General features: G+C 30.2%; 6 non-coding genes across 6 annotated transcripts; all 6 read right to left on the bottom strand.

The window, feature by feature from the left end:
• Nucleotides 1-2,472: 2,472 nt before the first annotated feature.
• On the bottom strand, nt 2,473-2,554 carry TRNAS-AGA. Its single transcript has one exon. It is a non-coding gene; the product is annotated as a tRNA-Ser (tRNA).
• Nucleotides 2,555-4,765: 2,211 nt separating this feature from the next.
• On the bottom strand, nt 4,766-4,847 carry TRNAS-UGA. The gene has a single exon. It is a non-coding gene; the product is annotated as a tRNA-Ser (tRNA).
• A 116-nt stretch (nt 4,848-4,963) lies between these two features.
• On the bottom strand, nt 4,964-5,045 carry TRNAS-CGA. The gene has a single exon. It is a non-coding gene; the product is annotated as a tRNA-Ser (tRNA).
• A 302-nt stretch (nt 5,046-5,347) lies between these two features.
• Nucleotides 5,348-5,429, bottom strand: TRNAS-CGA. Its single transcript has one exon. It is a non-coding gene; the product is annotated as a tRNA-Ser (tRNA).
• A 1,305-nt stretch (nt 5,430-6,734) lies between these two features.
• Nucleotides 6,735-6,816, bottom strand: TRNAS-UGA. Its single transcript has one exon. It is a non-coding gene; the product is annotated as a tRNA-Ser (tRNA).
• A 120-nt stretch (nt 6,817-6,936) lies between these two features.
• On the bottom strand, nt 6,937-7,018 carry TRNAS-CGA. Its single transcript has one exon. It is a non-coding gene; the product is annotated as a tRNA-Ser (tRNA).
• Nucleotides 7,019-23,692: the final 16,674 nt, after the last annotated feature.

Below are 23,692 nucleotides of genomic sequence, written 5' to 3'. Positions count from 1 at the left end.
CACTAAATTTGATATCCTTAGGTTCTTTAGTCAATGAACTGATTTAAAATTAACTCAATACTTCCAGGAACACTGAGTAATGAACTTGTCATATAGCAAATAAGTAACAGTACAATAGAGGAAGATTAGTGAGGTTTAATCCCAGAGCTCCTATATCAGTATCATTTACATTAATTATTAACGAGTTATATTTTAATCTAGTAATCCAAATTATTGTTTCATTGCAAATTCAAATAGATTATAGATCACTATTTCATATGAACAAATTTTTGTGAATATAACCTTGTTGATGCTACAATTAAATCCAACACACTTGCTAAAAATTAAACTAACATTTGGAATCAAATAACTATGCTATTTACTTCAAATGAAATGCATGCGTGGAGAAGAGGGATAGAAGTATACATATTAGATTTAATTATACTACTAATATTGTCATGAAAGTCCTAATTGATTATTCATGACATTACCATTAAAGATTTTATCACTTCAACACCCAAGTTTTGAAGTTGCTATAAGAGAAAAACATGATAAAAGGCCTACTAGACCTAAAGGAAAATGATGAAGCTTGGGATGTCTTCTCACAAAACAACACAAATTCCCTTTTTCAACAAACAAAGCTTGTTAGCATTAAAAATAACGAGAAACAACTCCCTTGTTCTAGCACAACAAAATCAAGAAGAAGTTTAAGAAGTGGCAAATAGTTTAAGTACGCTTCATTCACCTACACAATAATAAGATTCTTCATTAGAGTATACTCTTAGATAAGTAAGATTCTTAAAGGATATACATGAAAAATTAATAAGACAATGTTTGAGTCTAAGTGTTTTAAAACCTATAAAAATGAAAAAAATGTGTATTAAGGTAATGGAGGAAGTACCTAAATTGATTAAAACAACAATACTTAGGAACTCTAATAGATTGTCCGCATGGAAATATGTCTTTGGACTTAATTGAGTTTATAAAAAATGTTCAATCATGATGACATTATATAAAATTGCAAGATAAGGTTTTCAATAAGGGATACTTGCAACAACTTGGAATTGACTAAAACATTTGCTTCAATTGCTTGCATAAATATAATTATAAGTTTAATAATTCTCTTACACTAGTGCAAAACAATGATTTTAGAACAACATAGTAGATCGGTTGTACAAGAATCAATCTAATAAAAGACGCAGTGGCAATTTTGTAAAGATTGTGAAGTATATTAGATTGGTTATGAGGAGAATCGATCTAATATAGGAATATTAGATTGGTTATGAAGTGAACCAATCTAATATGCCGTTTTTTCAAAAATAAATATCAGGATGTATATTAGATCGGTTATGTGGAAAATCGATATAATATTATACCTTTTGTAAAGCGCGAAACCATTTCTTTTTCTTCTGTCTCACACCTCCACTGTGCATCAAGTGTTCTTCTTCTTTTGTCATGTCGCATTGTCATCACGAACCACAACCTCGACTTCCCTCACGTTGTCGTTGCTGATAGGGTTGAACCAAGAATTTTCGCCAACCATCAATGTGGAAGCGTCATTCCTCACCTTATTCAATAAGGAATACTTGCAATAACTTAGAATTGTGTAAAACATTCGTTTCAATTGCTTGCATAAATACAATTATATGTTTAATAACTCTCTTAGCACAAGATTTGACATCACAGTGATTTATAAGCAAAGGCATTGAATAAAATGTTAAGGTTTAAAAATGTCAAGTATGATATAATATAGTTGATTACTACTTTATCGATCAAGGAAATATATTAAAAGTTTATTAAAGAAGTTTAAGATGTATATATAATTGCAAGTTTGTTTTTTATGCACTTGTAGCAAGTAAAAAAACTACATAAAGATTATAAAACACTAGAAGATATATAACGCATCAAATTATTAGAGTTCAATAAAAGAACTTATTATATCTTATTATAACATGACCGAATATCATGTGTGCTACATGTCTTCTTCAAGGTTCATGCAAATACTTTGCCAAATTTATTTTGAAATAACAATTAATATATATATATATATATATATATATATATATTTAAGACAAGTTGACTATACTAATAATGATTACACACAGGATGGATAAACAGTATGTCTTCTCACTTGGATCATTTTTATTTTAACAATTACGCAATTGATAACTAAAGCAGGTGTGGTAGTAGATGCAAAAATTACTAATCTTACATTGTAGGAAAAAAAAATACATCAATATCAATATAACTTCTCTATTATCTATTTCGATGAGAAATATATAATAAGAATAACATAAGATAGTTTCCATTAGAATTACTTTATTGAAAAATGTTGTAAGAGTCGTAAGACAAGTCATAATAATACTATTCAAAATTCTAGATAACTCTATACAGAAAAAAAAAATGCTAGAATCTATAATATTTTTATAGGATAATAATGTAGAATTTGCACCCTCCAATGCATGAAAAGTTTTGTATGAAAAAAACAAAAATCGTGAACGGCAGGATTCGAACCTGCGCGGGCAGAGCCCACATGATTTCTAGTCATGCCCGATAACCACTCCGGCACGTCCACTTCGTGGTTGAACTTTTATTTTTTACCTCAAGATATTAAATCTTCTTAAGATAGCTATAAAAAACTAAATATTTTAATAATTTATTATGCATATAGTTGACTACAATTATAATAATATTTATATTGTTTATATACTAGAAAAGTTAGTCAAATTCGTTTGTTTTAAAATTTTTGGCTTAAAGTTAGGCTAAAAAGTGTCAACAGTGGCGGATCTTGACCAAAATTGATGGGAAAGTCAAAATAATATACTTAAAATTTATATATTTAATATTACTGTTACTAATTCAATAAAAATGAATATATAATTTAGTATAGCTATAACTATAAAAAAATTACACATATCTAAAGATTATCCATTATTTTTTTTTTATATTCTAGAACTTATAACTACATTTTTTAGCTATTATTTTTCCAATAGAAATAACCATATTATCTACAAAATATTCATTTTGCCTTTTTACTAATGTTCACATATCGATTCAAAAGTCATTACAAACATTTCATTTCATTTCATTGTTATGCGATGAGTAATGATATTGTCCTGTTTTGATTTTCACTTTTCTTTTATCAATTTAAAAAAATAAATTTATTCTTTTATTTTTCATCAATATACCTATTTAAAAAAACAAATTTAATACTAATTTTTTTATCATAATCTAATCAAACATTAAGAGACATAACTACTACAAAAAATTATGATAATCAAGTACACTTAAAAATTGTTTATAAAAAATCACATAATACATTACTTACTCTTCTACATTCATAAAAAAATAAATAATATACAAAATTTCATAAGATAAAAAATAGTGCTAAATATTAAACAACTATTTCATTACCAAGTGAGATAAGAGAAAGTTACCTTCTTTTTTCTTTAAAAATGAAAGAAAAGATTAAAAAATGAGGATAAAAATAATGAGTTTTTATTTAACTTGTTTTTTTTTCTTCAATAATAAAAATAATTAGGTAAAAGTGAGAGATGAGTACAACATATGAAAAACTCATAGGAGAGAAAATGAAAATTATCTTAATAAATTTTTTTCTTTATTATATTTTATTATTTATTAACATTAAATATTGTACTTTAAAAAAATACATAACTTAAATTTTTATTAAATTTTTAATATATTATTTCCTAACTTAAAAAGATAAACATCATTTAAGAAATTTAATAATATATATATAAATTACAAAATTTTAAACATAATTTTAAAAAAATTGAAAAATATTTGGGGCCGTGATCCGCCAGCTCCAAAAGAGCTTCGCCACTGAGTGTCAAGTTTGAAAATTGAAGTGATAATAAGTGATGATATAAGTCACAAGTAAGGAAGTTAAACTGTGACCTTTTTAAACTTTTGTGCCTACATCAACATGGTTTCATATATCACACCATGAATCAAATCAAATGATTTCATATAAATGATTTCAACAAAAGGAAAAGATGCAGCATAAGAACAAAGAAAACTGCCCAAATATAATTGTCAAACTAGAATAATAAATTTAACCAAGCATGTGGTGCCAAAGGACATCGTCTCTAGCCGAAGAATTATAACTATATGATTGTATGATTGTTTTCAAGTTAAATATGGTTTTGGTCATTCAAGTTTTAATGAAAAAGAATTATTTCTTTGTGAAAAAGATAAGCAAAATTGAGAATTAAAACAATGAGACTTTTCAAATTTATCCATAGCGGATGAGATATACTTCAAAGGTGGTGGTGTATCTATAGTACATTCAAGAGAGAATTCAAGAGAGTTAAGATGATATGATGATTTGCTAAATATGTTGTGTCAATTTGTGATGTAACACTAATTTTTTGCCTTGTAAAATCTATAATTAATACAAGTTATATAATTTAGAATAAAACTTCATATTCCTATTTTATTGAAAATTTCAATAAACAAAATTGTACATTATTTTACAAACAAACTTTATTGAAAAAAAAAAATATGACTAAAAGATTATCCAAATATCTCTCGATGTTAGCCTCTCTCTAGTGTTGTGCATCTTTCTCAACGCAGTACTATTATCTGCTCCCATGATAAATAACAATCATGGTGGATGGAAACCATCAATGTAAAGCTGAACTAACATACAATCATCCTAACATCATAACAAAAATATACATCAATCATAATATAACACTCACTCAAACCTTTCTTAACTCTAAGTGGTCCGAAAAAGTAATAAAAAATAAAGAATCGGTCAAAACGTCGACAACAGGGTTTGAACCTGCGCGGGCGTAACCCAACAGATTTCAAGTCTGTCTCCTTAACCACTCGGACATATTGACAATTTACATATCATTTATGGAGACGGATTTATTTTTCATCACAATGTAATATTAAAATAAAAATATCCGATATTTAGTCCGGAAAAGTAATAAAAAAACAAAGAATCGGTCAAAACCGTCAACAGCAGGGTTTGAACCTACGCAAGCATAACCCAAGAGATTTCGAGTCTATCTCCTTAACCACTCGGACATATCGACAATTTACATATTGTTCATGGAGACAGATTTATTTTTCATCACAATGTACTATTAAAATAAAAATAACCAATATTTAGTGCGAAAAAGTAATAAAAAACAAAAAAACGTCCACAACAGAGTTTGAACCTGCACGGGCATAACCCAACAAATTTCAAGTCTATCTCCTTAACCACTTGGACATATCGACAATCTACATATCATTCATGGAGACGGATTTATTTTTCATCACAATGTATTATTAAAATAAAAATATCCAATATTTAGTCCGAAAAAGTAATAAAAAACAAAGAATCGGCCAAAAACGTCGACAACAGGGTTTGAACCTGCGCGGGCATAACCCAATAGATTTCGAGTCTATCTCCTTAACCACTCGGACATATCGACAATTTACACATTGTTCATGGAGACGGATTTATTTTTCATCACAATGTTCTATTAAAATAAAAATAACCAATATTTAGTGCGAAAAAGTAATAAAAAACAATAAAACATCAACAGCAGGGTTTGAACCTGCACAGGCGTAACCCAACAGTTTTCAAGTCTATCTCCTTAACCACTCGAACATATCAACAATCTACAAATCATTCATGGAGACAAATTTATTTTTCATCACAATGTAATATTAAAATAAAAATATCCAATATTTAGTCCGAAAAAGTAATAAAAACAAAGAATCGGTCAAAACGTCGACAATAAGGTTTGAACTGGAAAACCTTCTTTGGATTTGCCAAAAATTTTTGGAATTCATTTATTTCTTGCAGGGGTGGCTTGTTTTGGTTTTGGCGCATTTCATGTAACAGGATTGTATGGTCCCGGAATATGGGTGTTTGATCCTTATGGACTAACTGGAAGGATACAATCCGTAAATCCCGCGTAACTTCAGGAGAAAAAAGGGCATTCACTTATTACAGAGATGGTGTGATTTGATTCCATTTTTTTTGACCGATTTCGGTCAAAAAAAATGGAATGGAAAAACCCCACGCGTGTTGAAGGTGAAATTTGTAAATAAAAGGATTAATTCCTTCTGTCGTGTATCCTCGATTAATGAAGCCTTATATGCTTGAATTTTAGGTTTCTAGTATTAAGCGAAAGGTTATACCTATACTTATGGGGTTAGGTCAACCCCAAATTACTAGTACTGATAGGCAACATTGGGAAAGAAGCACTACGCTTGGGAATCAAGGACACGAAAACTTTGTATCTATCTATATCCATGGCTTATCGAGATTGGGACTAACAGGAATGGTTGGGACAATAAATATCCATCTCGTTCATATTTTGGATACCCATAGAACCATCGAAGATTATTGAGGTGACTAATTCTAGGAAATTAAGCAGCGTAGAGGACAAAGAAATTGTTGAAGTTCTTATTTTTTTTTATCAAGTACCTACATACTTAATGTTAAGAAATAATTTTTGACAGGAAGGTTGGCTAGAGATTTATTGGAAGGTTTTGATCCTTTTGTTCCGGGGGGATAGCTTCTCATCATATTGCGGCAGAAACGTTGGGCATATTAGCGGGTCTTTTCCATCTTAGTGTGCGTCCACCCCAACGTCTGTATAAAGGATTACGTATGGGAAATATTGAAACTGTCCTTTCTAGCAGTATTGATGCTGTCTTTTTTGCAGCTTTTGTCAAAAATATCCAATATTTAGCTCAAAAAAGTAATAAAAAAACAAAGTGCAAAACGTCGACAACAGGATTTGAACCTGCGCGGGCATAACCCAACAGATTTCAAGTCTGTCTCCTTAACCACTCGGACATATCGACAAATTACATATAATTCATGGAGACGGATTTATTTTTCATCACAATGTAATATTAAAATAAAAATATCCAATATTTAGTCCGAAAAAGTAATAAAAAACAAAGAATAACAAAGAATCGGTTAATAAATAGCAGGATTTGAACCTGCGCGGGCATAACCCAATAGATTTCGAGTCTATCTCCTTAACCACTCGGACATATTGACAATCTAAACATTATTTATGGAAACAGATTTATTTTTCATCCCAATGTACTATTAAAATAAAAATATCCAATATTAAGTTCTGAAAAGTAATAAAAAACAAAGAAATCGGATAAAAACATCGACAGTAGGTTTAAACCTATGCGGACATAGCCTAATAGATTTCAAGTCTATCTCCTTAACCACTCGGACATATTTCATATATATATATATATATATATATATATATATATATATATATATATATATATATATATATATATATATATATATATATATATATATATATATATATATATATATATATATATATATATATATATATATATATATATATATATATATATATATATATATATATATATATATATATATATATATATATATACATGAAAAATGAAAGAATAGATGAATTTTTTAAAAGTGATAAAAGATCTAATTGTCTAATTGGAGGATGATAATAAGGATCTTGTTGCATTAGAGAACCCTTAATTAAGTACAATCATTTAACAATAATGGAAAAATAATTCTACTATTGATTATTATTATTATTATTATTATTATATATATATATATTTTGGATGATTATATTTTGAAGGATAAGTACAATCATATTTTATACAATTATATTTTAAATTTTAATTTTAATTATAGATAAAAAAGATAAGGAAGAGATAAAAAAAGTTAAATCTTAATATATAAATCACAAATAATCTCATCAACTCAATATAAAGAATTTTAATATTGGACAATTATATTGACACTTTGTATGACATCCCATTTAAATAGATTAAGTCTACTAAATAAGCATCGCATAATTATGATAAAAGGAAACAATAAGAGGAAACAGAACACGTATAAAAAGCTATTACAGTTATTCATAAGGGTACTTAAAAGGAACTTAGGCATACCACCATGCCAAGAATGAAACAAGGACAAAACGTTAACTGTCTTGCAAAAGGGGTCCCCTCTATAGCAGGAAATCATAAAAGAGAGGGGCATTAAAGCTATGAAGACTACTAATAGGGCTATTAATGACTGGTCCAAACTACACAACATCGCTACCACCAGCAGATCCACCTCCTGAGCTCTTTCCATCTGCTCCCACCGTAGGGTGATCATAGCATAAGGAGAAGAACCACGGCAAAGCATACACAATAACGAAAGGGTAAGCTAGAGTAATTTAGAATTTACATGGCATAGTAGTACTTAAACAGTTCAAGCATGTCAACACAGTGAGTACATCGAATCATGTTATCACAGACAGGCAGGACACTATGACTCAATTATCTGGATAAATATACTAAGATCGGATTCATCGGACGCTTGCACTTGTGGTGGCCTCTACTGTTCTGCAGAGCCATTGCCAATGGGTTTCACCCTACCATGCACAAGGTTAACCTTCAAACATCTAAGGCCATTATCCTGCCAAAGACTAAGGTCTCCCGCTACTCTCACCACTTGGGTCAGTTTGCTCTACCTGAGACTCACTGACCCTTTAGAGTTTCAGGATGCGATCCTTACTTGATCCATATCTTAATATATACACTACGCACCACCATGAGGTCTCCCCATGAGACTCATGGAATTACGCCTATCACATACAAATTTCATGTCTCTCATCCCACAACCACCACTTTCATCTCATACATCCAATTCTCATTTCACCCAATCATCATGTACAATTCAATGCCATCACTCATACCAAACATACCAATTTCGTTCATAAAACCCAAACACCCAAGCATATTCACGTACATCATATTTAGGAAGAATAATCCAGACAATACATGCAACAAATAATCCAAACAGTCAATAAAACAGTGCACGCACTCACGAACTCGCTCAGGCGAGGGGCTGGCCTCACTCAAACAGCGAGCTCTCGCCCAGGCGAGACATGCAACAGGGGGTTTTCACGAATTCTCGCTCAGGCGAGACCTCCTCGCCTGAGCGAGACAGGGCGTCGCTCAAAACATGGACTGGTCGCCTAGGTGAGCGTTCGAGGCAGAACCTTAGGCGAGCCTCTGATATTCTCGCCTAGGCGAGACGAGGTCGCTTGGGAAGAATATCAGATCTCTCCCACTGTTCCACGCATGCAACCCCAGAAACAAACCACATCAAGCATTTTAACTCCATCTTACACAAATACACGCATTCTCCGGTCATTTCATGCATATCAATAGTGGAAACAAGCACATGCAGTAAAAAGAGACGAAAAACTTAGCTCCCCTTACCTCTGTTTTGGAGTACCAAAAGCAACCAACCCTATCTATGAGGTATCGCAGCTACAAGGACTAGAGTAGAGCTGAAATAAGAAGATCCAGACCAAAACGGGGTTAGGAGATCGAACCCTAATATACCCAATGCGCTCAACAACGAAGAAAAGAGGAAGAATTAAACTAAAGCTCTAGAGTTCGACTTACCAGGAGTACAAGATGGTTTATGCTAGCTTGGAAATGGGAGATGATGCATGCCCTAGCAGAGCTTTGCTTCGTAAAGGGAGACAGGAGGAAGCTCTGTTTCTGAAAACCCAGACAGAGAGAAATGAGGAAACAGAAAGGGTATGGGGGCTCCACAGTTGGGCTGGCCTTGGGCCTACGAAAAGGCCAGGCCCAAGAGTTATAACTGTAAAAAGGGGTTTACACTTTGAAGGGGCCTAGCCATGCTCACAAAATTAAATTGAATTAATTAGAGGTTAATTTCCATCTCACTAAGTTAAAAGATAAATAAATAATAATTTTTTTTCAATAAAATTATGATATTTTTAAGTTTGATAAAATTATTTATTATTAAAATATATTTTTCAAACTTTCTCTCCTTCCCACTTCCCACTTTGTTAGACTGATATGTGCTGATAAATTATTCAAAAACTAAACTTCAATCACCCGTTACTTTGTTATACTGATATGTGCAAATTAATAAAACTTCACCATGAATGGGGCAAAGAGAACTTGAATTATTATGAAAACCTCTTATTTAAAATCATCATAACACAATCTTGAAGGATTGTATTTAAAATATTATCTAACAATATTCTTAATTTAATTTTATATATATATATATTAAAAAATTTAAAAAAATCACAAGTATTTAAAAAAATTAAGATTAATTTAACAAAAATTAAAACTAAAAAATTATTTTAACCAGAAAAAATATACCTTCATTTATTCACTTAGGGTATGTTCAACATTGTAGAACTAATGGTAAGAAGAAGAAAAGAAAAATGAAGTAGGGAGACCGTACTAATTTGATCTATATCCATTGTTTGTTTGTTTAGAAGTGATGAGGATTATTTTCAATTATCTTGTTATGACATTCATGATGAGTAGTTTATTTATTAAAAAAAAAAATCATAGTGTTTTATTTATTTATTTTCTAAAATGTCATAACGTGTATTAAAATATGACATTTTATTGCAATACTTTTACATAAATATTAAAATAAACATAAGTTCAATAAACATAATTATAGTGATGGTGATTCTCCCTCATCTATTAGTTAGATACAGTAACAATTTTATGGATAAAAAGGAAAATGGGAATATTTTTGAGTGGTGTAAATGTTTTGATTCTATTTTTTTTTATCTCTACCACTAGCAATAGATTTTTCATCTACAACTATTAAGAACAACCCTTAACTATTTTGGGTATAAGAGATTATGTTTTTTGAAAATAAATGGAGCAATTTTTTTAGTTTGGTTGGTTATTTATCTTTACTTCTTTGGATGTGTATCTTAATGCATAAGCAACTTTACTTACAACAAAATAAGGTGGGAGAAGTGAAAAAGAAAGTAACTTTATCTATTTTAAGAAAGTTGAGACTAAAAGAACACAAATGTTTTATCTCTCAAGTGTTCACGAACAACAAGATATCTCAAACTATATTCTCTTCTCAAAGTGCTATGTTGGATAACTAGATGCCCAGTAGACATCACATCAATTTTTTTTCTATTTTTTTTTTCTTGAAATTAGTTTTAAGAGATTTTAAAATTTCAAAATATTTATAGTGTGTGTTTGATTTTATGTCAAATTAATGTAAAATTGATTATAATTAATTTTCTAACGCAGAATCTGTTTGGTTTTCAAAATCAATTAAAAGATAAAAAATTTTATGTTGAATGAGAAGTAACCAATTTTTATTTCTACGTCAGAGAATTGATTTAATTGGAATCAATTCTGTTGAACCAAATACACTCAGATTTTGTATTCTTGTTTCATGAACATGTCAATCTTCCCACTATAATTGAAACTTTGAAAGTAAATGTCTTTTGACTTGTTATTTGAGATTTGTTTTTCCAGCTCAACTTCCAATTCTTCCATAAAGTTCAGAAATCAAATGTTTTCATTATATTTTTCAAGACTCCAAGCTACACTCCATTAAGCTCCTTCTAGACCTTCTTTCCACACCAACACTCAAAATTGATTGGGACATGTGAGAAGTCTACAAATATAAGTCCAAAATTCCCACTATTCATCATCAATGTTGAGTGGATATTATTATTAAAAAAAAAATATTGATTAACACATTTACACTACCTTGGAATTTTATCTCATATTTGCATCTGAGGAAACTTAAAAAGATAAACCGTCATATCACATTATCATGACTGTGAAATCAACCAAGAAAAGGTTTTCCCAATTGAAGACAACAAAAAAGATAGTTTTTTCTAAGGTTTTACTAAAGTCAGAAATTTATCCCATGAAATAGTTATCTAATAAATGAGCAACTTTCTTATCAAGTCTAACAATTTTTTTTTTAAAATTCATCAAACACAAGTTCACTTGTCGAAAGAAATAAAATAAATCATTTAACTTGAACTATTAAAAAACCATCTATCAAATGTAATTTTTAGATAATTAGTTATACATAATAAAATATAAGAAATCGACTAGCTCGAATAAAGAAGTTTTTCTATAAAAACATTAAGATAATGAGTCGTGATCTTCACTATAAAATTGAGTGTTTTTTTTTTTTCATTTAAATTTCAAAGAAAAGGAGACCTGAAACTTATAAAAAAAATCATCTACATCATTAATATCAACATTATCAAAGATAAAATTCAATCACTCGAATATCTTTTTATTTATCTCTAATTATTTTATACTTGCTCGTATGTTTAATTATAAAAATGAAAGTTCATAAATCTATATGATAATATCTTCTCCACAAGGAATAAAATATGTCATTCTTCTATGTTAATTTACGTTTTAAGTATTCTCTTATTAATCTAAGTGTTCCTAGTACATATATTTTTTAGGGTTAAATATGTTTTTTGTCCCTTAACTTTTAGTGAATTTTGGAATTAGTCTATTTTAAAACTTTAGACCAATTTTGTTCTTCATCTTTCAAAATACGTGGATTTGGTCATTTTAATTAAATTTTGTTAGGTTTATTTGATGTTGTACGCGTTTCGGAATTGTATTTGAGTTGTTTATACTGTTTGACACATTTTTGCTTTAATGTTAAGTCAAATACTATTATGAAATGCGCTTAAAATGTCAAATAAACTTAATAAAAATTTATTAAAATGACTAAATCCACGTATTTCGAAAGATGAAGGTCTATATTGGTCCAAAATTTTAAAATGGACTAATTTTAAAATTCACTGAAGGGAGAAAAACATATTTAACCTTTTTTATTGCTAACTCATATCTTATAGATGGAAAGAGGTCATTCTCAAACAAAGTTTAATTGTTTCATAGAAGACATCAAAACCTAAAATGACAATATATTTGATTACTTGTTAAAGTACCTTAAAAAAGAAAGAGATAAGGGTATGTTTATTTAATAATATAAATATAAAAAAAAAATGTAAGGACATAACTCTAGCCTTTTGCTGTTGGTGTGGCTTGGAAGGAGTTAGGTATGACGGCTTTCATGTCATGAAACTGTTGGGTGCATGCTGCATGTTGCATGTTGGGGGAAACCATAACATTTAAATTATATACTTAGTAATAATTAATGGTTGGTAACATTCCATTGGACCATACCATCATAAAAATAAAAATTAAATTAAATTAAATTAAACAATCTCAAAAACAGTAAAACCATTCCCATCATCAATAGGAAAATTTAAACCTTCAAATAGAATAATATATAAATAATTTTTTTCTCAATGTTCTCCTTTTCCTTTATATTTGTCGTTTTCATTAATGCAAACGATAAGACAGAGGACATTACAAGTACAACCCTGAATTAGTTTGGGTAATCCGTTAATGCCATCGAAACAAACATTGGAACAACAGAACAATGTCAAAACAAACAATGAACTAAAAAGGAACACGCTGGTATTTTGTTGACCAATGTCTCACACAACCACGACAACGTAACTTTTGTTCTTACCACATAACCATGCTTGGTCTTGTGTTTAATCAGCACGAAAATTACCATCCAATTTCACTCTGTTGAAGTGCACACTTGAAAAGAGAGTGTTTGAAAGTAATGACACTTAATGATGTTAATGGCAATGTTGAAAAGGTTTAGTTTAGGAGGAGTGACCCACAAGAGAAGAGGGTGCATGTGAGACCCAGTCCTTGAATTCTACTTTTTACTGCTTATTGGGTCCTTTAATTTGTGGGTTTTGTTTTGTAGTAAAAAAATTGGGACCAAAGATAATGGCCTACTTGGATAAATTTTTGTGGGGTAGCTACGCATGATAGGATTTGGGTAGGGTCCCTTAACCTAGGATATGAATTTTCATTATTTGGAATAACTTTTTTTTTTCATCTTGATTTGCTTTTTAGGAGGCTCCCATATGGAGACAAGGACCGACCAACCCTTCCTCACTTTCACCACTCTTGGATACATATACTTCTCACTTTTCAATTGGAATCACCCTAATAGCCACTTGCAAAAAATTAACTATATGTATTGGCCATATATAATAACTTTTTTATTTTTTGCATTTTAAAGCAACTAACCTTTAAATGAATTTAAATTAAACATTACACAATTTAACATTTGACACCTAAAGAATTTGTTTGGATGGGAGGACAGATTTGGAAGAGTGGATTTGAGTGAATTTGGAGATGAATGTGAGGTTGTTTGGATTAAGAGAAAGATAGTGCGATTTGAGTGTATTTGAAAAAAAAATTGTGAAAATTTGTGTATGATGTGATAGATAAAATAAATGAAAAAAAAATATTTGATTAATATTATATTTAAAAAAATTCAAAAGTATGAATTAAAATTAAAATTTACTTAACAAAATATTATAACTTTTTATAAAACAATATTTATAATCACAAATCAAAATATTTTGAATAAATATCAAATTTCAAATTTCAAATTATTTTATTATTTTCATTATATATTTATTATATTATAAAAACATTATATATATATATATATATACTTATATATTAAAATATAATTAATATATGATTTTATATATGAAATAATAAGCTACTATAACTTTCTCTGTAAATCTTCATATATGTGAAAAGAAAGTTTAAGATGAGAAAATTTATTGTGATCAAAATATAAATCCAATCCTACAAAACTATAAATATCAAAATGAGACAAATAAATATTCATGTTAATAAGTGGTCTTTTTAAGCCTAATTTAATTACACATGAATTAGTTTAGTAAAGTAAGGCTTGCATAGATATCGAATGTGATATTAGATATTTAAGAGCAATATGATAAAAAATTACTACATTATAGGTTTAACAAATAACAACTTGTTAAAATGGATTATATATAGCTCTTATATCATCTTAAAAGGTAGAACTTAAGATTAACTCATTGTTATATAAAATTGATTTTATAAAATAAGATTTACATTCACTTATATTGTAACATCCCATTTAATAGCATAAATTACAAAATAAAACATTAGATATTCTAATAGAGCACAACAAATAGTTATAAGCATATAAAATATTAATACAGTCATCCAGAAGAAATAACTATAGAAATATGATATATACAAATTGGACCCAAAACCAACTAAAAGTTTTTCAAAAAGATCAATCTATTGTTGTGCAACTTCAAGAAATCTAAACACTACTCACCAACCTCACTACTATCCATCAGAGAAGCATCCTCACATGTGTCTTTCTCGGCTCACACAATCAAGTGATCATTGTAAAAGAAAATATAACACAAACACACCACAGGGTAAGCTAGTATACAAAGAAAGTTATTCAAAAGAAAGTAAGTCACATCACTTTTACACGAACATAAATATAAAACATGTTTATGTATACATAGCAGTTGACACTAAACTCAATTATTCGGGTACATGTCATTGATATAGAATTCACTAAAGGTGTGCACTTATTATTGTATGTAGACTCTACAGAGTCCAGCCTTAAGGGGTTATCACCCAACCATAGACAAGGTTAATCTCATTCATGCCTAACACCAAAGAACAAGTCCAAAGACTAAGATCTCTTGTGACTTTCATAATTCATTATACTCTATTTGAGTATGAATGATTGTTAGAGTTCAAGATACCTCATTCCTGACATTTCCTATATCAAGGCATATATACCATCACAAAGAATTCCCCTTAAAACTCTTTAAACATAATCATACATGCTCATAACAATATATTCCCTACAATTTATAATAATGAAAACCATAAATATGCTTCACATCAATCACTAAACATCCAAAAACAACCAAACAAGAAAAACAACCATTTGCCTCGCAAAAACTGGAGCTAATCGCCATTTGCCTCACAAAAATCGGTGCTCAACGTCATCATACCATTGCTTAGTGTCATTATGCCACTACTCAATGCCCTGAAGCCAAAAATGCTCCTAAACCTATAGTGATCACTAGTGCTCAACGCCATATCAATCCACAATAGATGAAGTTTCTGCAATTGGATGATCTTGAACCTAATTAAGGCCCAAATTGATATTCCTTTCTCAATGATTTAGTTCAAAATAGTTTTAGCACATGAAAGAAGTGTCAATTCATTCAATTGATCACTTTCTAAGTTTTTCAATCAACAGAAAGTTCAACCAGATCAAACAAGCATCAAGTCCAATTTACAACACACCAATTTACACTAAATCATACATATCAGTTCAGATTCATTAGGAAATTGCAACATTTCATCAGGTACCAAAAAGAAATTTTATAAATTCATACACATAAATAGTTACTAGTTTTCCTTACCTTAATCATACCGCTCACAAGCCCTAAACCGCAAAATCTCTTTCTATACATCGAAAACCCCTTTTTACACTTAGAAACCAAACAAAACGATCTAATAATGTCAACAAGAACATGAATCAACAGAGATTTCAAAAAACACTTGCAAGACACCATGCAGGTGAGAAAACCCCACATGCAACCAGATCATAGGGGAAGAAGAGGAGAGGGCAAAAATCTAACTTACCCTAAATGAAGGAATTGATAAGTTGGTCTTGATCAACTCGCAGCGATAAACAATCCTACAGTCTTTGATCTTCAAAAAGATAAACAGGGGTATGATATCTTATAAAGAAAGTTGATAACTCTTAAAAAATAATTTTTAGAAAGATAAAGTGTTTTTAATTAATGAGATCTTTTATAAAATTTCTATTTATAGTTAAACGTTTTATTATTAAAATAATATAATCTCATTATTTTAAAACTTTGTCACTCTTAACATACAATTTTCTAGGTTTACATATATAGTGTTTGCTTATTTATAATTGATGAGATGTTAAAGAAATAAAAAAATGTTATATTATATATTTAATTAATATTTATTACACTCATTCTTTAGAATAACGTCATGTTAAGTGAACTTTGACATCTCACTTGAGTTGACATTCAAAATTCATAAATTACTTTTTATCATATGAAAATTTATCAAAACAACAAAAATAAAAAAAAGTACAAATTATGAAAGGACCACACAAAACGATGATATAATATGTAAAATAAATTGCAGTTTTAATTAGAAAGTGTACACGGAGATTCATTTTATATTTGTACTAACTATCATGATCAAATGTGATACGATGGGATAAGTCATCCAAATAAGTCGATCTGAGCTTTGAATTTGTTATACGAAAGGAAAAGTTATAAACTTCCTCTTTTTTAAAAAATATATATATATCCCTCGTTGTTCTAACATTGATAAAGAGAAGATCGTATGAGCTCAAATTTCAAACTAATTATCTAAGCATATAATAATATGTTTACTTTCACTGTTATTGGAGGAAAAATTCAAAAGTTCAATCAAGAAAGTAATGACTTTTATAAATATATATATATATATATATATATATATATATATATATATATATATATATATATATATATATATATTGATGGGGAAAACAATAACACAAACAATATACCAAAAAATGCATCGGATATAATTTCCCCTAACTTACAAGAATCTATGAAGAGCAATAATCAAAAGAGTAGCAATAATAAATTACCAAAAGCACAAATAAAGGCACCAAGATTTTTAACGTGGAAACCCCCTCAAATCAAGGGTAAAAACCACAAGTCGTCCAGACCAAAGAAATAGCTTCACAATGATCAACAAGAGTACAAAAGAGTCTCAACCAATAGCACAAATTAGTGTCAATACCCAACCAAATAACAAAGCAACAAAGCTTTCAAATAGAGAAGAACAAGAGAGGAAAACCTCTAAAAATCACTGCTGTAGTGCGAAATTAATATCTCCCAACTCAGACCTCGTATCAAAGATCCGGTCAGAATGAAGAGCAACGAGTTCCGAACCTGCTGTAAAAATTTCAGCGCGATCCAACGGTGAACGAATCCGCAGCGCCGATTCTATTGTGACAACTATGTGAAAAACGTGGACAAAATTTTCCCTCTACCTCTCCCTCTATGTGTTAGGGCTTTCAGTGTGTTCTGACTCTATTGTTCTGCCTCTCTATTTATATTGCAGCCCCCTCTCCAATAGGTTAAGTGAGACATGAGCTTCTCAAGTTTTGGGCCTTTTCTCCACATAGGAAGAGAGCTCAATACCCAACAAATCTCCCCCTCACAACTATGTGGAGAGAACCGCCAAACCGGCAATCTCACAACAAGCTTCAAACTTCCCTCTTGGCAATGCTTTAGTCATCATATCAGCACCATTATCATCTGTATGAACCTTTTCCAACTCCAACAACTTAGCATCCAAAGCATCACGTATCCAATGATACCTCACATCAATATGTTTGGATCTAGAATGAAAAGTTAGATTCTTACCAAGATGGATAGCACTCTGACTATCCATAAATAATGGATAGTTGTTCTACACAAAACCAAGCTCCTGCAAGAATTTCTTCAACCATAGCAACTCCTTGCATGCTTCAGTAATAGCAATGAACTTTGTCTCTTCAAAACACTCAGGTTCTCCACCGTCAGTCAAGGTTATGTACTCGTCACAAGAATACCTTGTAGAAGGTTGTTTTTGTCTATTAGACCTCCTGAGTTGGACTTGAGGTGATTCAGGTATATCACCAAGATCATCATCAACATCATGTTCTTCTTGAGCATCATCAATTGGAACCTCTACTCCACTTCCAAACTGTTGATCATCAACATCACCATGTTGCTCATTGTTTTGAGCTTCCGTTTCAACATTCTCCAAATTGTGAGCGGGCAACCTCATCGGATTACCATCAGTGAGATTACTATCTTTCTCGGGTGTGGTCTTCTCCACCTTATCAATGTCTTCAATGGTCTGGTCTTCCATGAATTGTACATCACGGCTTCTAACAAGCTTCTTCTCAACAGGATCATAAAACCTGTAGCCAAATTCATCCTCACCATAGCCAATAAAGATACATTGCCTTGTCTTTTTATCTAACTTGGATCTTTCATCCTTAGGAACATGAACAAATGTCCTGCAACCAAAGACACGCAAATGATCATAGCTAACATTCTTACCAAACCAAATTTTTTCTAGCACCTCAGTATTCAAAGCAACTGCGGGACTGAGATTAATAACATGCACAACTGCGGGACTGAGATTAATAACATGCACAACTGCAAGCAATGCCTCTCCCCAAAAGTGCTTAGGCAACTTTGCTTCTGAAAGCATACATGTAACCCTTTCAACCAAGGTCTTATTCATCCTCTCCGTTAGACCATTCAACTGAGGAGTTTTAGGAGGAGTCTTCTCGTGTCTAATACCATGCTGCCTACAATAAACATCAAAAGGTCCACGGTACTCACCACCATTATCACTACGGATGCATTTCAGCTTCTTGCCTGATTGTCTCTCAACCATAGCATGAAATTCCTTGAACTTTTCAAGTACTTGATCTTTCCGCTGAAGAGCATAGACCCATAGCTTCCTAGAACAATCATCAATAAAAGTAACAAAGTAAAGTGCACCACTAAATGATTTTACCTTTAATGGGCCACAAACGTCAGAATGCACCAATTCAAGCAATTCTGACTTCCTTGAGGGTGGATGCTTCTTAAAAGATACTCTGGTTTGTTTACCAGCCATGCAATGAGAACATTTCTCCAATTCTGCATTTCTCAATCCCATAAGCACATCGTTTTTAGCTAAGCAGTTAAGCCCTTTCTCACTTATATGACCAAGCCTCCGGTGCCACAAAGATGTCTCCATATACATAGCATTCACACTGTCTTTAGCAATCAAAGCTTTAGTCCAGTACAATTTAGATTGTTTCTCCCCTCTGGCCAAAACCAAGTTACCTTTAGTGAGCTTCCATTTACTAGAACCAAAGTGATTGTCATAACCACAATCATCAAGCAACTGCACAGAGATTAAATTAAAACGGACATCCAAAGCATGTTTGACTCCTTTAAGCAACAACTGCACTCCCATGTTGGTTTGCAGGCAAACATCACCAACACCATCACTTTAGACTCACCATCATTACCCATCTTCAGCACTCCAAAATCACCAGAAGTGTAAGATGTGAAGAACTTCTTCCTAGGTGTAACATGCAGTGTAGTACCACTATCAATAATCCACATGCTCTCATCAAATACAAGATTAACGGACTCAAAGTCACGAAGAAGAACAAGATCACCATCTGTAGCAGTAGTGACACGATCATCATCATCATGGTCATTCTCTCTCTGCTTGCCCTTCTTGTCTTTGTTCTCCTTTTTCCACTTAAAGCAGTATTTCTGAATGTACCCAGTTTTATGACAAAAATGGCACTCTAAATTTTTGTATCTTGACTTGGACTTGCTCCTACTCTTCTCTCTACCACCTTTATGTTCCTTTTTCCGACTTCTCCCCTTAGCTTCTGTAACAAGCATCTCAGGCTGAGATAAAGAACCATGTGTCTTCTTCCTCAACTCTTCATTAAGAGCACCATTCTTTGCCATCTGAAAAGAAACAACACCATTCGAGGAAGAGTTCATACTTGAAACCCGAAATACCTCCTAAGACTCTGGTAGAGTATTAAGCAACCATAATCCCATAACCTCGTCATCAAACTTTATGCCCATTCCTGACAATTGATCTAGGAGCCCTTGAAACTCATTTAAGTGATCAGAAATATAAGAATTCTCCCTGTACCTCAAATTCATCAAGCAATTTAACAAATACAATTTATTATTGCCCGACTTAGAAGCATATAAAGACTCAATCTTCTCCTACAAAGCTCTGGCATGTGTCTCATTAGCAATATGATTATAAACATTATCTTCAACATATTACCGAATAAAACCGCATATTTGTTGGTGCTCAAAGTCTCATTCTTCTTCAGACATAGAATCTGGCTTCTGTGTAGTAAAGACCGGAAGATGCAATTTCTTGACAAATAATAAATCTTTCATCTTGCCCTTCCACAAATGATAATTTATACCATTCAAAGCAACCATCTTTGCATTTGCCTCCATCATTCAAGCAAGTAAATATAGCCCAACCAAGAGCTTTGATGCCACTATGATGGGGAAAACAATAACACAAACAATATACCAGAGAATGCAGCGGATATAATTTCCCCTAACTTGCAAGAATCTATGAGGAGTAATAATCAACGAGAAGCAATAATAAATCACCAAAAGCACAAATAAAGGCACCAAGATTTTTAACGTGGAAAACCCCTCAAATCAAGGGTAAAAACCACGAGTCGTCCAGACCAAAGAAATAGCTTCACTATGATCAACAAGAGTACAAAAGAGTCTCAACCAATAGCACAAATTAGTGCCAATACCCAACCAAATAACAAAGCAACAAAGCTTTCAAATAGAGAAGAACAAGAGAGGAAAACCTCTAAAAATCACTGCTGCAGTGCGAAATTAATATCTCCCAACTCAGACCTCGTATCAAAGATCCGGTCAGAATGAAGAGCAACGAGTTCCGAACCTGCTGTAAAAATTTCAGCCAGATCCAACGGTGAACGAATCCGCAACGCCGATTCTACTGTGACAACTCTGTGAAAAACGTGAACAGAATTTTCCTTCTACCTCTCCCTCTATGTGTTAGGGCTTTCAGTGTGTTCTGACTCTATTGTTCTGCCTCTCTATTTATATTGCAGCCCCCTCTCCAATAGGTTAAGTGAGACATGAGCTTCTCAAATTTTGAGACTTTTCTCCACATAGGAAGGGAGCCCAATACCCAACATATATATATATATATATATATATATATATATATATATATATATATATATATATATATATATATTTGTATTCGGTGAGCAAGAAGGTCAATGAGGCGGAGTGAGTAGAATAGGATAGTAATTTTCCCATACCTTACATACAAAATAAATATTTATTTTGTATCCGTCTTCACATTCGTGCAAGTATCGCTTATGTGCATACCCGTATTTTTCTTTAATATCCATAAATCCACGTTTACATACAGGTATTTAAAAAAAATAAAATTTTAATAATATATTTTAACCATAAATTCAAATAAAATACAATTTATAACATTCATAAATTTCAAACAAAATCTAAATAATTCATTTAAAAGGATTGAATGGCAGTTTATAAAAAAAAAATTAAAATCATTGATAAAAAGTAATTCATTCAAAACTAATATTTTAATAAAATTTTTCATTTTTTTAATTTAAATTAAAATATAACGGATACAGGTATAAATATTATGATATTTATACCCACTTCGATAATATACGGGTATAAAAAGTATCGGTACTTATCCTATTAGTGACATTAATAAGCATTTGAAGTTTGTCATATCACAATATATGAATATATATATATATATATATATATATATATATATATATATATATATATATAATATTTTGAAAGTTAAAGATAAGATTAAATTTGAAAATAAAAAGGAAGAGGTGATTGTAAGTGTTTTCTTAGTTGTTTTGTTGAGAAAGGGTACGTAGAATACACAAATACATCCAATTTATTTTACACAAATTAAAACATCATACTTATTTCTTTTAGATTATTTACATTTTACTTTTCCAAAAATTAACCTCAGGCATAAATCCTAATTTTTAATTTAAACTCCTGACTACCAGAAACAATCATTCGGTTCATAATTTTACAAAGCTTAAAAAACTAATTTAAAGTATAAGTTTAATAAATTAAATATTTACCTTTAATTATGTACATGAATAACCAGTCTATAATTTTAGATATTTTAAATTTTATATACAATAAAGAAAAAAAATTATAATTTATTTTATTTTTTAACAAAAATTATCACATTAACCATTGATTATATCAATTAGTACTTATATTAATTTGATTCGTAGTTAGTGTGAGCTAAAATTGTTAAAGAAACTAGAGAATCTAATCATAATGAAATTTTCAATAAATAATCAGTTTAATACAATAATAATATTAACATATTTTATTTTTAATATAAAAAGAAAAAAAATATTTTAACAATCGAACATGGTTTTAATCTTTAACAATTATCATGTGTGTTTATTAGAAAAAAATGAAATATGTTTCTCATTCTTAACTTTCAGTAAAAAATGAAATTTTCAAGTACAAAATTTTGAATCAATTTACTTATCAATATTTATAAATGATGAATTTAGTCATTTTAATAATATTTTATTAAGTTTATTTGACATTCCAAACGCATTTCATGCTAATATTTGAGTTTTTTATCCTGTTTGACACATTTCTATTTTAATATTAATTGAAAAACTATTTGAAACGTCAAATAAACTCAATAAAATTAACAAAATTAGGTTAAAAAAACTAAATTGATGCATTTTTAAAGTTTATAAACTAATATCAAAAATAACAAAAACTATAATTTTATAAGTTAAGACACATTTTTAAAGTTTATAGACTAATATCAATTTTCACTAAAAGTTAAGACACCAAAAACATATTTAACTCCAAAAATTAATAACAACTACTAAAGATTTTAATTTTATAAAAACAATATATATAATCATTATTAAATACCAAACATATACTTATATAAGTTATTTATATAATTTAAGCAAGACTAACAAAAATAAAATTATTGAATTAAGAATATAATTTTTTTATTATATTAAAATTAAAATACATCAATATGTATTATTCGGAACTACTATTTATCCTTAAAATAACAAAAAACTATAAATTTAAAATCATACAAAAATGATACACCAGAGGGGACTCAATTTTTTATTATAATTTAATAGGAGTAAAATCAATTTGTTGGAGTCAATAATGTCTATAACTATTTTGAGATTCTAAATTAATGCAAGTTTTTTTTTTTTGTCATATTGAACCGACAGAATAAAATAATATTTTGGTATAATAAAAATGACCCTACCAAA

The sequence above is a fragment of the Vigna unguiculata genome, chromosome 8 (genome assembly GCF_004118075.2).
Source record: "Vigna unguiculata cultivar IT97K-499-35 chromosome 8, ASM411807v1, whole genome shotgun sequence".
Lineage (NCBI taxonomy): Eukaryota > Viridiplantae > Streptophyta > Magnoliopsida > Fabales > Fabaceae > Vigna > Vigna unguiculata.
Note: the sequence above shows the minus strand (reverse complement) of the source record. Positions and strands in the feature narration are given on the sequence as shown.